Source organism: Ambystoma mexicanum, chromosome 14 (assembly GCF_040938575.1).
Source record: "Ambystoma mexicanum isolate Mex_15411 chromosome 14, UKY_AmexF1_1, whole genome shotgun sequence".
Lineage (NCBI taxonomy): Eukaryota > Metazoa > Chordata > Amphibia > Caudata > Ambystomatidae > Ambystoma > Ambystoma mexicanum.
In genome coordinates this window covers 428,957,047-428,969,317 of record NC_090940.1, presented here as the reverse complement: position 1 = coordinate 428,969,317, position 12,271 = coordinate 428,957,047, and the positions used below count along the sequence as shown (strand labels likewise).

General features: G+C 48.8%; 1 protein-coding gene across 4 annotated transcripts in view; it reads right to left on the bottom strand.

The window, feature by feature from the left end:
- The window catches only part of LIN52 (lin-52 DREAM MuvB core complex component), a 1,138,589-nt gene that overhangs the window by 941,478 nt on the left and 184,840 nt on the right, over window positions 1–12,271 (bottom strand). The gene's annotated exons all lie outside the window — the stretch shown is intronic.

Here is a 12,271-nt window from a genome sequence, read left to right as displayed (position 1 = left end):
TCGCATTTTCCAGTGCATCGTCCACTGCCCTTCCAAAGAGATTAGACTCTTCTATTGGCTTATTAATGAGTGACACCTGCATTTCTGCCTTGAAACCGGAATTGCGAAGCCAGACGTGAGGCTTCAGCAGAATTCCCAAAGAACGGCCAGCGGTTTCTGCCGCATCAAGAGTGTTCTTAATGATGCTCTGGTTGACCAGAGCTCCTTCTGTAACTGTAGCCAATAAGCAAGTTCTTAGAGGTTCAGGTGCTTCTTCGATGTCCTGCTTAAGCTTTCCCCATTGAGCATCAGCATAGTTTGCCAACAATTTATTATTATTGGCAATTCTAATTGAAAACGCTGCCGAGGCGGAAATTCTTTTGCCCAAGTCATAAAGCTTTTTCCCTTCTTTATCTGGGGGTGCCTCGCTGGTTGACAGTGGAACCCCAACCCTCTTCCTTGTGTTAGTCACCACTAAGGAGTCCGGGACTGAGTGACCCCTGATATATAATGGGTCTGACTGAGAGGGTGCGAACAAGTTCTCGATTCTTGGATTGACCCCTCTTACCAGCGCAGGGGTGGACAGTGATGGGGTGAGTCATCTCTTAACCGAGGCGAGGATAGGAATAGTTTGACTAGTGGGAGGTTTTTCTTTAATAATCCTCTCGACGAAATCAGTATCTGGGGTGACCTCCCCAGTTTCAACTTCAAAATTAGCTGCTGCCTTCCTCAGTAGCGCATTGAAGGTGGGCTGATCGTCTACTGGAGAAGGGCTCCTGACCGGTGTGGTCTGAGGAGAAGAAATGTCTATAATGTCGGGGTCTGTAGACCCTGATGGCGACTGCCAGGGCTGTAAGCCACCTTCACCTGGGTCCTCCTCATAGCCCTCCTCACTTACGTTAGTGTCATCTTGAAAACCTTCTCCCTCTTGTTGGTCTTCATTATTCACAAACTCATCCTCTTCCTAGAAGTGAGAGTCCTCTTCAGTGAGGTCGTAAGAGTTCATGTCTTCCTGTAGGGGGTTAAAGAGCTTCGGGTATTTAGCCCATGGCCCCTCCTGGGGTACCTCCCTTGGCCTCTTGGATGTCCTATTTTCTGGGATGGCCATGAACCTGTCGAGCTTGTCCATACATGACTGGAACCTCTCGACAGTCCAGTAGGGTAGGCCAGAGCGGTCTGGGAGTGAAAAGGGAGTTTCCTCTCCCTGTAGTTGCTTAGTTCTGTCCCATAGCGTCGAAGACAGAGTGCCTTCGCCTTCTGAGAAACCCTCTCGCTGGCTAGGGTCTTCTGTCGACAGTGGGAGCCGTCCCAGCCTACCCTCCAACGTCATCGCCGTTTCTTTGGCCTTGTGAGCGGTTTTCGATGTGTCACCCGCCGTCCGTCTTTAGAAGCTATACGCGCGAGGCTTTCGGCGATCAACTTCTCCGTCGAGGGATCGCTCCCCATTGCGCTAGGCAGTGGCAAGTCTTTCCTGGCAACGTACGCACTCTTGCGAGGCGCGTCGCCTGAGGATTTGGGGTTAGCGCCCTTCTTTACAGAAAGCCCAGTCGCTGGTCGCGGAAGCAGCGGCAGGGAGGGCTTGCGACCCTTACAGTCGGCGGAAGACGCCGGTGGACCCCGACGCCTCCGTTGACGCTATGGCTGTCTTCGTCATCGACAAATGCATGCCGTGGGTTATGTGCTTATGTGTTTTTCTGTGTTCGTCCTTGTTACCGGGGTGTTCATCCCCATAAGCGGGGCGTGAGCCGGGCTTGTCGGGGCCGGGGACGCTCCTTCGAGAGGTCTACAACCTCTGCTGCGGAGGCCGTGTAATCACTGTCCTCGTCACATTCGGCGGCAGCGGCAGCTGGCGAGGAGTCAGACCTAGACATCGCATAGGCTGCCCACCTTTTGACCCTGCGGTCCTTTGGAGTTTTGGGTTTAAGTAACTTACAGGCCGCACAGCCGTCCTCTTTGTGATCGAGGGGCAAGCAACAGTTGCACCGTTTGTGCTTGTCCTTCCAGGTAAACTTGCCCTTGCAACGCAGGCAAAACCTAAAGGGCGTACTCTCCATAGCTGAGGGCATGAAATGTGATTACGACCTCGAAAGAGGGAGAGAAAGAGAAAGGCATTCTCAGAGGGATAACAAAGAAATGACCACCAACCCCACTCTCCCTACTGTATTAGGCTGGCGAGGCCCGGCCACGTGTTCGGCAGCGCCGAAGGATCTCCTCCGCTCGTCCCTCCGTCGAAGATCTTGCTCGGCGGAGAACAGCTTGGCAGCTACATCGAGGGAGGGATCTGTGTGTATAGTTAATAATAGTAAAACGACCAAGGGTCGAGGAAATGATTTCGCAATGTCTCTCGAGGAGCTCCGCATAAAGGCGACCAGTAACTGGGCGGAAAAAAACAATCTGAGGGACCTCGACGCGTGAGGGATTGTGGGTACACTGCACGTCACTATAGAGATAGTGTTACAGACACACCTTGACGACGTCCCCTTTTTGGCTACGAAAAACAAAATGCAATACTCCGCAGTGACCACTGGATGTCGGACTATGCACAGCATGTGATTCTAAGCAGATTAACAAACATCAGAAATTATTTTACTGGGATCCCTGACATAACAAAGGGACAGTTCAGATGTGTGCAAAAGGATACAGACATTTGGTAGTGCAAACTATGGACAATAAGATATCAACACCCACTATGGAGAAACCTAGTACAGTAAAAATAAAAATGCAGAATAAGTCCCACTCCACCTTCTCTGTACATATCTATGGATCAACTCTTGAAACATAACTGCTAAAAGCATTCACCTCCGAGCAAGCACACTGCTAGCCACTATGTCCTCACACTTACTGGATAGGCCTATCTGTGGTATCTATCTGCCTCTATTTCACCGGACTTGGTAAAGGGACAGTGCGCTGATTTCTTTGCTGCATTTTTAGGGAATCGGTCAATGAGCACTTTAAAAGGGATTTTGATGGAGGAAGGGGGTATTAGAGGGTTATACAGGTTGGCTCCCATAGAAATGCCTCAAACAAATGCAATTAAATGTCTCCTGCAAACAAATGTACTCGATAATTTTCTTTCCTCTTTATACACTAGAGCAACCGAAATGTTACATTACCATCATCTACTACCGGGGCCACAAAAAGATCACCAGTAGAAGCAAACCAATACATTTGTTCCAATTAATTTTCCTTCATTAAGGTAAAAAGTGTCCTCAATCAATGATGTCCTTCGAGAAAATCATTTATTTGTACAAGAGATGTTGAGTTGGTGGACCAGTCATTCACTTTTTTGTCCCCACCCTGTCTGAAGAAAGGAGGAGGGGGTTGCAACCCTATTATTTAGAGCCCCTTTTTGCTAGACCATTTTAAATAACTTAGACCACCTTTTCCAAACGTCTGCTTAGGCGCACGGAACTGCCCGATACATGTACCAGACTCTGCAAGCACTATTGTCACCCACACCTGCATCTAGCTCAAATAAATAATTCCTTCCTCTTACACCTCTATGAATTCCCAACTTCATTCTAGGTATGCTTAATTTCCTCCTAAAAAAGGTCCTACATTTGCATAGCATCATGTCTTTACTGAATGTTGGAAGTCAATTTCTGCAAGATTTATCAGCTGTGATCCATCAATGCCATTTCCATTTCTGAACACTTTATGTACTCCTTTCCTCTCCCTATAGGACTTAAAATCTGCCACTAGTTTTGCTGTATGTCTTCTGCTGACATCACAGTCATTCAAACATACTCAAAACCAGAGGGGTGTTCACTCTCGTATCCGATGAATGGCACATCAACTAGCTACAGGGAGAAAACCCATGAGAAACAGAAACATTCCAGAGAAAGGGAGGAGTTGGAATCCCAGCCTTTTTGAAGCATAAAACATCTAAAAAAATTGTTCGGAGCCAGGTATCAAGTAGCTGGTCCTGGAGGTTTCCGCTAGATAAAGACGGCTCTGTACTTTCCAGAGTTATTCAACTTGGGATATAAATACATTAGTACCCGGCAAGCGCTGCGCACCGGGAATACAACGTGTGGATTGGCTCTTTTCCGAGCCATACCACACGGTATTCCCGTGTACGTTAGTGCGTGCCGGGTACTCCGTTCACGGCGAGGGGCGTGGCAGCCCCTTAGCCAATGAGGAAGCTCGAAACAGGGCAATCCCCGCTCCAAATCTCCCCATGGCTGGAGGCTGCCTTCGTCCCCCACTGGGGACTCGGTTAAGTTTTATTTTTTTCTCCAGCCCCCTCCCACGCAAACTATCCCCTCCCCACCCTCCCAACCGCACTAACATTTTTTCTTCTTTTCTTGGAGCAAACGCGCTGGAAACACTTCTGTTCCCAGCGTGTCCACTCCCAATGGCCGCCATGGAAAGGCGGCCATTTCTTTTCAACTTTTTTCCCTTTCCCGGCAGCCATTTTTTCAACTTTTTTCTTTTGCGTTTCGCAACAGAAAATACTAACCGGCCGGGGTACTTATGGCAATAAGACCCTCGGCGGCGGGCCAATACTGCCCATGGTAATGTCTCTGGGGCTTCGTTAAGGCCCTGGCGTAACTACGGCCCTGGGGCCGGTATTGGCCCGCCGCCTATGGTCTTATTGCCACAGTAAATGTTCAGATGTTAACTATCAGACCAAAAGTATTGCATTTCTGTAAAAGGTAAAACCGACTCTTGTGAAATTCACACTGTACATTTTAAATAAATTGTTTCAAACTTCACGGCCTGCCTGCGAGCACAGAGCATGTTATGAGTGATTTACTTCAGATCACAAAAGAGGCACTAATACACTTTTAGATTCTTCAGGACAACTAACAAAGACACAAATATACACAGAGCATACATTTTACTTGTTAATGGTTCGATTTAACATTTTACTTTTAATAGTTTACATTTTTTTTATTAAACAATAAAAGTACATTGCTGATTCAGTTATAGTTAACACAATAGCATGACACCACATCCCTCTTGTACAGTAGAATATCGTGTAGCCAATTCACTAACTGCTATTAAGATGTTACATACCTTGTCAGTCACCTCCCTGAATACCTCTATGTGGGAGTCTAAAAACCAATGACCAAATCCTTCCCAGCCAGAAGCAGATATGGAACAACATGCACTGCTGCACCAGCCTCCAACTATTCTATCCAGTATATTGAAACCACTCCGGGGAATAACTAACATGGAATATGCAATGCTCTTCTTGATTTCATAAAAAGCCTAGGAGCTATTTAGTTTCAAGTGCACACTCTACAAATAAAAATAAACACAGGTAAACTCTTTCATATAAACATGTTCAGCAAATCTTTGGTATTTGTCGGATCGTTAGAAAACTTGCTATGAACTTGAGTCTTAAAGTGTTATCACAGCTCTATACTGCGACTAAACAGTTGCATTTACAATCACTTGTTGCAGTTTGATTGAATCAAATCTACACGTTTGTAATCAAAGTTGAATTGTTCAATGACAAATGCCACATCTGGAGCACCTATTGTGTCAAGGTCAGTAATCTGATCTTTTCAATTGGGGGGGGAGGGGGGGGAAAAGATCCCTCTCAGCATAGGGGAAGAGGCCTACCAGGGTGGAAGCCAGGTGGCTGTTTGGAGGGCCCCAGGTCCTATTCTCTCCCAAAGTGCCTGTATGTTTCTTGGAAGTACCACATTGGATCACCCCATACTGATTTAGAAGCATGCTGGCCAGTTTCTTTTTCTTTCTTGCAGACCCATTCAAGAGGTGGTTTAAGTCCAGGCAGACTGCCCACGCCAGTGGATTCCAGTCGGCAAACGGAGGAGACCAATAAGGGAGCGTGGAGGTGAACGTGAAACCAGAGAGACTGACGGCACCATAGGCACTGCCCACTGCTTCCTGAGACTGGAACGCGCAGAATGCCGACAACTGCTACAGCACTGTTACAGACAAGACAGCATGGACTTCCGACTGTGATGAATCATATGGATCCGTCACCGAGTACCTACCTAAAGTCTCCTCCAAGGTGGCCAGGGGAAGGCAGTCACTTTCCCGATCCAGACCTTGCGTGTGGTTCTCTGTGGGAGGAAAAAAGGCTCAGGGAGGCGAGAGGAATCCAGGGGAAGAGACGAACTAGTTACTCTTACCTTGTAACGTTCTTTCGATGGGATGTTCCTCCGACGTATTCCTTATCTTAGATAGAAATCCTTCAGCTTTGCTGGCCTCGGAAAATTTTTTCGCCAGAGGGCGCTGCGCGTCGATGATCGCCGAGTCGATGACCCTCGACGGCCTCCGTGCCGACGTCGACGTCATCCTGCCTATAAAGGCCGCGCGCAGCGTCCGTTGCTCAGTTCCGTTTTGTAGTCCCCAGTAATGTTTTTGGATTAGACTAATCACCTTGAAGGAGCATAGGCTGCAAACCCACAGGAAGTCATACTGCGGGGATGGATGGGAGGGTCGATAAGGAATACGTCGGAGGAACATCCCATCGAAAGAACGTTACAAGGTAAGAGTAACTAGTTCTTCGAAGGGATTGTGTCCTCCGACGTATTCCTTATCTTAGATAGACTCCCATAGCAGTGGTATTGTGACTGGAGGCGGGAGTAATAAAAGTTATGTTACCCTTCCAGAATGGACAGAGTGTAACACAGCCTTGCCGAATCTAGTTTCTTGACTAGAGGAGGAATCCAGGCTATAGAATTTGGTAAATGTATGTGCGGACGACCATGTGGCAGCCGCACATATATCTCGAATTGGCACCCCTCTTTGAAGGGCTGAGGATGTTGCGATACCCCTGGTAGAATGAGCCCTTAGATTTTGAGGAGGCTCCTTTCCTGCCAATTTGTAGCACTCCAGAATGGCTAAAATAATCCATCTGGAGATGGTTTGTTTTGTTATTGGAAGGCCCAACTTATGTCCTGCATAACCTACAAAGAGTTGGTCTGCTTGTCTGATCTTAGCCAATCTGCTGATATAGAAGCTCAAGGCTCGCTTAGGGTCCAGCCTGTGCAGTCTCTCTTCCTCCTTCCCCGGATGAGGAGGAGGGTAGAAAGAAGGTAATATAATCTTCTGAGTGATGTGAAACTCCGAGACTACCTTCGGGAGGAAGTTAGGCTTCACCTGAAGAACAACTTTGTCCTTGTAAAAGATTGTATGTGGAGGTTTACACGATAAGGCTTGCAACTCGCTAACCCTTCTAGCAGATGTCAATGCTATTAGCAAAACAGTTTTGAGGGTGAGAAGCTTCAATGAACAAGAGTGTAGTGGTTCAAAAGGGGCACCCTTTAGGAAGTTTAAAATTAGGTTTAAATCCCATAAGGGAACTTGAAAAGGTTTCGGGGGATAAACATTAGTTAATCCTTTTAGGTATTGTATTACCAATGGAATTTTGAAGTATGAAGGCTCCTCTGCAGTGCGCTTAAAGATTGATAGCGCTGCGAGATAGCCCTTAATTGTGCCAACCTGTAGGCCTGAATTAGCCAGGTAAAGTAAGAATGACAACACCATAGGTGTACCACAAGAAAAGGGTTCAATATTCTTTTCTCTGCACCAGCTGCAAAATTTGTTCCAACGGCAGCGGTATAGAGTTTTAGTTGCCGGCCTTCTGGCCGAAAGCAACACCTCCATAACATCATCCGGAAGGTCCCAATCCTTGTACCTCAACCTTTCAGACACCAAGCGTGAAGGTTGAGGGTCTTGATGGCTGGATGGAGAACCTGACCTTCCTTCTGCGAGAGAAGATCCTCTCTGTATGGCAGTCGAATTGGAGGGCAGATGGACATGTCTAGAAGGTCCGGGTACCACGTTCTCCTGGCCCAATCCGGGGCAATTAGGATCATGGTCTTCCGAAACCTTCTCAACCTCCTGATCATTTGAGGAATGACAGGGACCGGAGGGAACGCGTACAGAAGTGGGAACTCCCAGTCCACTACGAACGCATCTCCTAGAGCTCCTCTCGGGGGAAATTCCCTTGAGCAAAATCTGTCGCACTTCCTGTTGATACTGGTGGCGAACAGATCCACTTGAGGGGTTCCCCAAAGGGCGAAGATCTCTTGAAGGACTTCCTGAGCTATCTCCCACTCGTGAGAGACTGTGCTCTGCCTGCTCAGAGCGTCCGCTGTCAAGTTCTTCTCTCCGGCTAGGTGAATTGCCGATAGAGAGATTCCTTCCTGAATTGCCCAAAACCAGAGCTGCATCGCCTCTCTGCACAGTGGTAGTGAGCCTACGCCTCCTCTTTTGTTGAGGTAGTGCATGGCCACTGTATTGTCCGTCATTATTAGGACGTTTCTTCCCCGTACAGACGGCAGAAAAGCCTTCAGCGCTAGTCTGATGGCTCTCAGCTCCAACAGGTTGATATGTAGTCTGGACTCCGATGGAGACCAACGACCGCTGATGGTCAAGTCGTTGGCGTGAGCTCCCCACCCCGTGAGTGAGGCATCCGTGACTACTGTTATCTCCGGCCATGGTTGCCAAAACATTTCTCCTTTCAGGATGTTCTCCCGACAGGCCCACCACTGAAGGTCTCGGGCTACTTTGACCGGGATCCGAAGGAGATCTGTCATCCTTCCTGAGAACTGTGACCACTGAGTTCTCAGTGCCCACTGGAGGGATCTCATTCTCAGGCGAGCCTCCGGCACGAGGAATATGCAGGATGCCATGAGGCCTAGCAACCTCAGAAAGTCGTAGGCTGGGAGATATTGGGCATTCTGAAATCTGATGACCATCTGCAGAATATCTCGAGCCCTCACCTCTGGTGGCAAGGCTTTTCCCAGGGAAGTGTCCAGGACTGCTCCAATGAATTGGAGTCTCTGTGATGGTATCATCTGTGACTTCTTTAAATTGAGGGAGAAGCCCAGCTTGTGAAGGAAGTGGCAAACATAATCTAGTTGTCTCTGAGCCTGTTCCGAAGATACAGCTCTGATCAACCAATCGTCTAGGTAAGGGTAGACATGAATCCCTTCCCTCCTTAGACTTGCAGCCACAACCGACATTAGCTTGGTAAAGACCCTCGGGGCGGAGGTTAGCCCAAATGGCAGAACTCGAAATTGATAATGAGAGCTGCCAATTGCGAACCTCAGGTATCTCCTGTGCCTGGGATGGATCGGCACATGGAAATAAGCGTCCTGGAGGTCTAGAGATACCAACCAGTCCTGAAGCTGGAGGGCCTGAAGGATCTGAGAGAGAGTCACCATCTTGAACTTGTCCTTTCGGAGGAATTTGTTCAATTCCCGTAAGTCTAAGATGGGTCTCAGTCCTCCGTCCTTCTTCGGTATTATGAAGTAGGGGGAGTACCAACCCTTGTTCCTTTCCGCTACAGGTACCAGTTCTATGGCACCTTTCTCTAGCAGGTCTAAAACCTCCTGCAAGAGGAGCGGATCTGGAAGCTTCAAAGGGTTGTTCCCCGGTGGATGACTCTGAGGGATATGTAGGAAGGGCAGGCAGTAACCTTGGGCCACTGTCTCCAGAGCCCAAGCATCTGACGTAATAGCCTGCCATTCCGTCAGATGGTGAGTTAACCTGCCCCCTACTGGTGTTCTGTGAGGGGAGACCTCAGAGTGGTTTTGAAGCGGCTGATGCAGTTGCCGAAGGTAAAGTGGCTCCTGCTCCTGCGGGTGCGGCTTTCTTTCCCCTACCCCGTCCACCACGGGTAAATCTTCCTTGGCCTCTTTGAGCCGGTCGTCCCCTGCCCCTTCCATATGAGGAATAGTAACGAAAGGACCGTCCTCTCCACGATGATCCCGAAGGACGAAAGGTATTCTGACGGATAGCAGCTCCCAATGACTTGGCTGCTGCCTTGGACGTTTGCAGTTTCTCCAAACTGTCATCCGCCTTCTTTCCAAAGAGGGTAGAACCGTCAAAGGGCATATTCAAAAGCCTGGTCTGCACGTCAGAGGCAAAACCAGACTTCCTCAACCACGCATGCCTGCGGATTGTGGTACTTGCCGCCATGGCCCTGCTGATACTGTCAGCAGAATCTAGGCCAGTTTGTAGGGTCTCGCACATCGCATCTTTACCATCCCTGATGATGTTTAAAAATGCGTCCCTTTCCTCTCCTTCTTGGAGGCAGTCAGCCGCTGATGAAGCGCACTCCCAAAGGGTGTGGCTGAACCTAGCGAGCGTACAGGTCGCGTTAATAGACTTTAACGCCATGCTACAGGCAGAAAAAACCTTCTTAGCCATGGCATCATACTTTTTGTCATCCCTATCCTGCGGAGCAGTGGGGTATGCAGATGTGCTGCCTGATGAGGTTGCAGCCTGTACAACCAAGCTCTCAGGAGTAGGGTGTTTTGACAAATATTCAGGGTCAGAACTAGCCACCCTGTATTTTGTTGACAGTTTTTTATTTACTGCCGGGATAATTTCTGGCGTTTCCCAGTTTGTCAAAATCCTTCTCTGTAGAGCAGAGTGAAATGGAACCACAGGATCCTCCTGTGGGCCCTTGTCCAGTATGTCAGTGAGGTCATCCTGCTGAAAGGCAGGAGAAGGTGCAGACCAACCCATAAATTCTATGATTCTAGACATCAGAGCTCTATATGGAGTCTCCGCATGTTCTCCTGGGTCTGGTTTGATAAATTCTGCTTCAGGAGAAGTGTCCAAGCCACTAGCTTCCTGAAGTGCATCCTGAAGATTTTTTAATCTTCCTTCCTCAGAGGCGAAAGTCTCTGGCTCTGGTGATGTGGTCCTCTGTAAATCAATATCTTGGTCTGAATCCTCCCTTTCCTCAAAAATCGAGGTTAAAGGGGGATACATTGGTTTTTGGAATGGTATAAACCCCATTTCCAATGCAGAAGGAGCCATCATCACAGGCCTTGAAAACGTCGATGTCGTCGACACCGACGTGAAAGTACTCGAAGGCGCCGTGAAAAGCGTCGAGAAATGTGTACTAGGCCTCGAAGAACTCGAAAGGATCGGAGTCCTGCTCGAGAACGACGTCGACGTTCTCGGCGTCGAGTCGGAGGCCTTTTGTCTAACCGTTGGCTGTGGAGTAGCCGTGGTTCTTTCCTTCACCGGCGTCGATATCGGCGTCGACGTCGGCGTCGACTCGATCGACTGATGCGCCGATGAATCCTTCGACAACGGCGTCGATGGCGCCGACCTCTGTTTCGAAGGAGTTTTCGACGATGGCGTCGATGATGCTTTATCTCCCGATGGCTCGAGGCGCTTTCGGGTTGACTTTTCCGCCGGGTACTGCGACTCGCGGCGTTTAGATTTTTTGGGTTTTTTACCCGGGGTATCACCCTCAGCTGTCTTCGAGGGGGACGAGGCCGCTTTCTCGAAGACGCTTAGCATCTTTTTCCTGAATTCCTCCCACTCAGCTTGCGAGCTGCGTTTTGTGGGGCAATGAACTCTCTCAGGAGAACTCGACGAAGATGACGAAGGGGATCTCCTACGTCTCTTCTTCGAGTGTCTCGATGTCGACGAGTGGTGGGAGCCACTTCGTGATCTAGATCGAGAGTGTTTTTTATGGTGAGGAGACGAACGTCTCGACTCTACCGAAGAAGCTTTCGAGGAAGTTAAAGTTGACCTACCTCTCTCGAGCTTCCCCCTACGCTCCTTCAAGGCTTTCGCCGTCATGGAAAGGCATTCCTCACACTCCGAACTCTGGTGCGTGATTCCCAGACACCACAAACAGACCCTGTGAGGGTCCGTCAACGACATTTTCTTCCCGCAGTCTCGGCACTTTTTGAAACCGGACCGAGGGGTCGTCGGGTCGGAGGAGGATGCCATCGATATCGAGGTAAATAGTAGTTATTATATACGTTATCTTGACGAGAACTGAGCAACGGTGTTCCGAGGCACAACGAAGCGCGGAAAAACGGAACTGAGCAACGGACGCTGCGCGCGGCCTTTATAGGCAGGATGACGTCGACGTCGGCACGGAGGCCGTCGAGGGTCATCGACTCGGCGATCATCGACGCGCAGCGCCCTCTGGCGAAAAAATTTTCCGAGGCCAGCAAAGCTGAAGGATTTCTATCTAAGATGAGGAATACGTCGGAGGACACAATCCCTTCGAAATGTTATTTGCATTCTTTTAAAGGAGACGTTTTTACACTCCCACGATATATAATGGCTGGTTGCCACTACGACCCTTCTGTTGCAAAAGTTAACCATCTTAGTGTGGGTGGAATCAATCGGAAGCCCTGTCAGGGAACTCAGAGAATTAAAAACTTCCCTTTTTCCCGAAAGTGTAAGAGAAGGAGGCTTGTAAATATTAACAATAATTCTTCGAAAGACCTATATTCCTCTTTACAAACCAGTCTGAGGACTGATTCGCATAATATTCCCCACTTGCAAGTGTTACCGGAGAGCTTGGGTGCTGCTCGCGTGC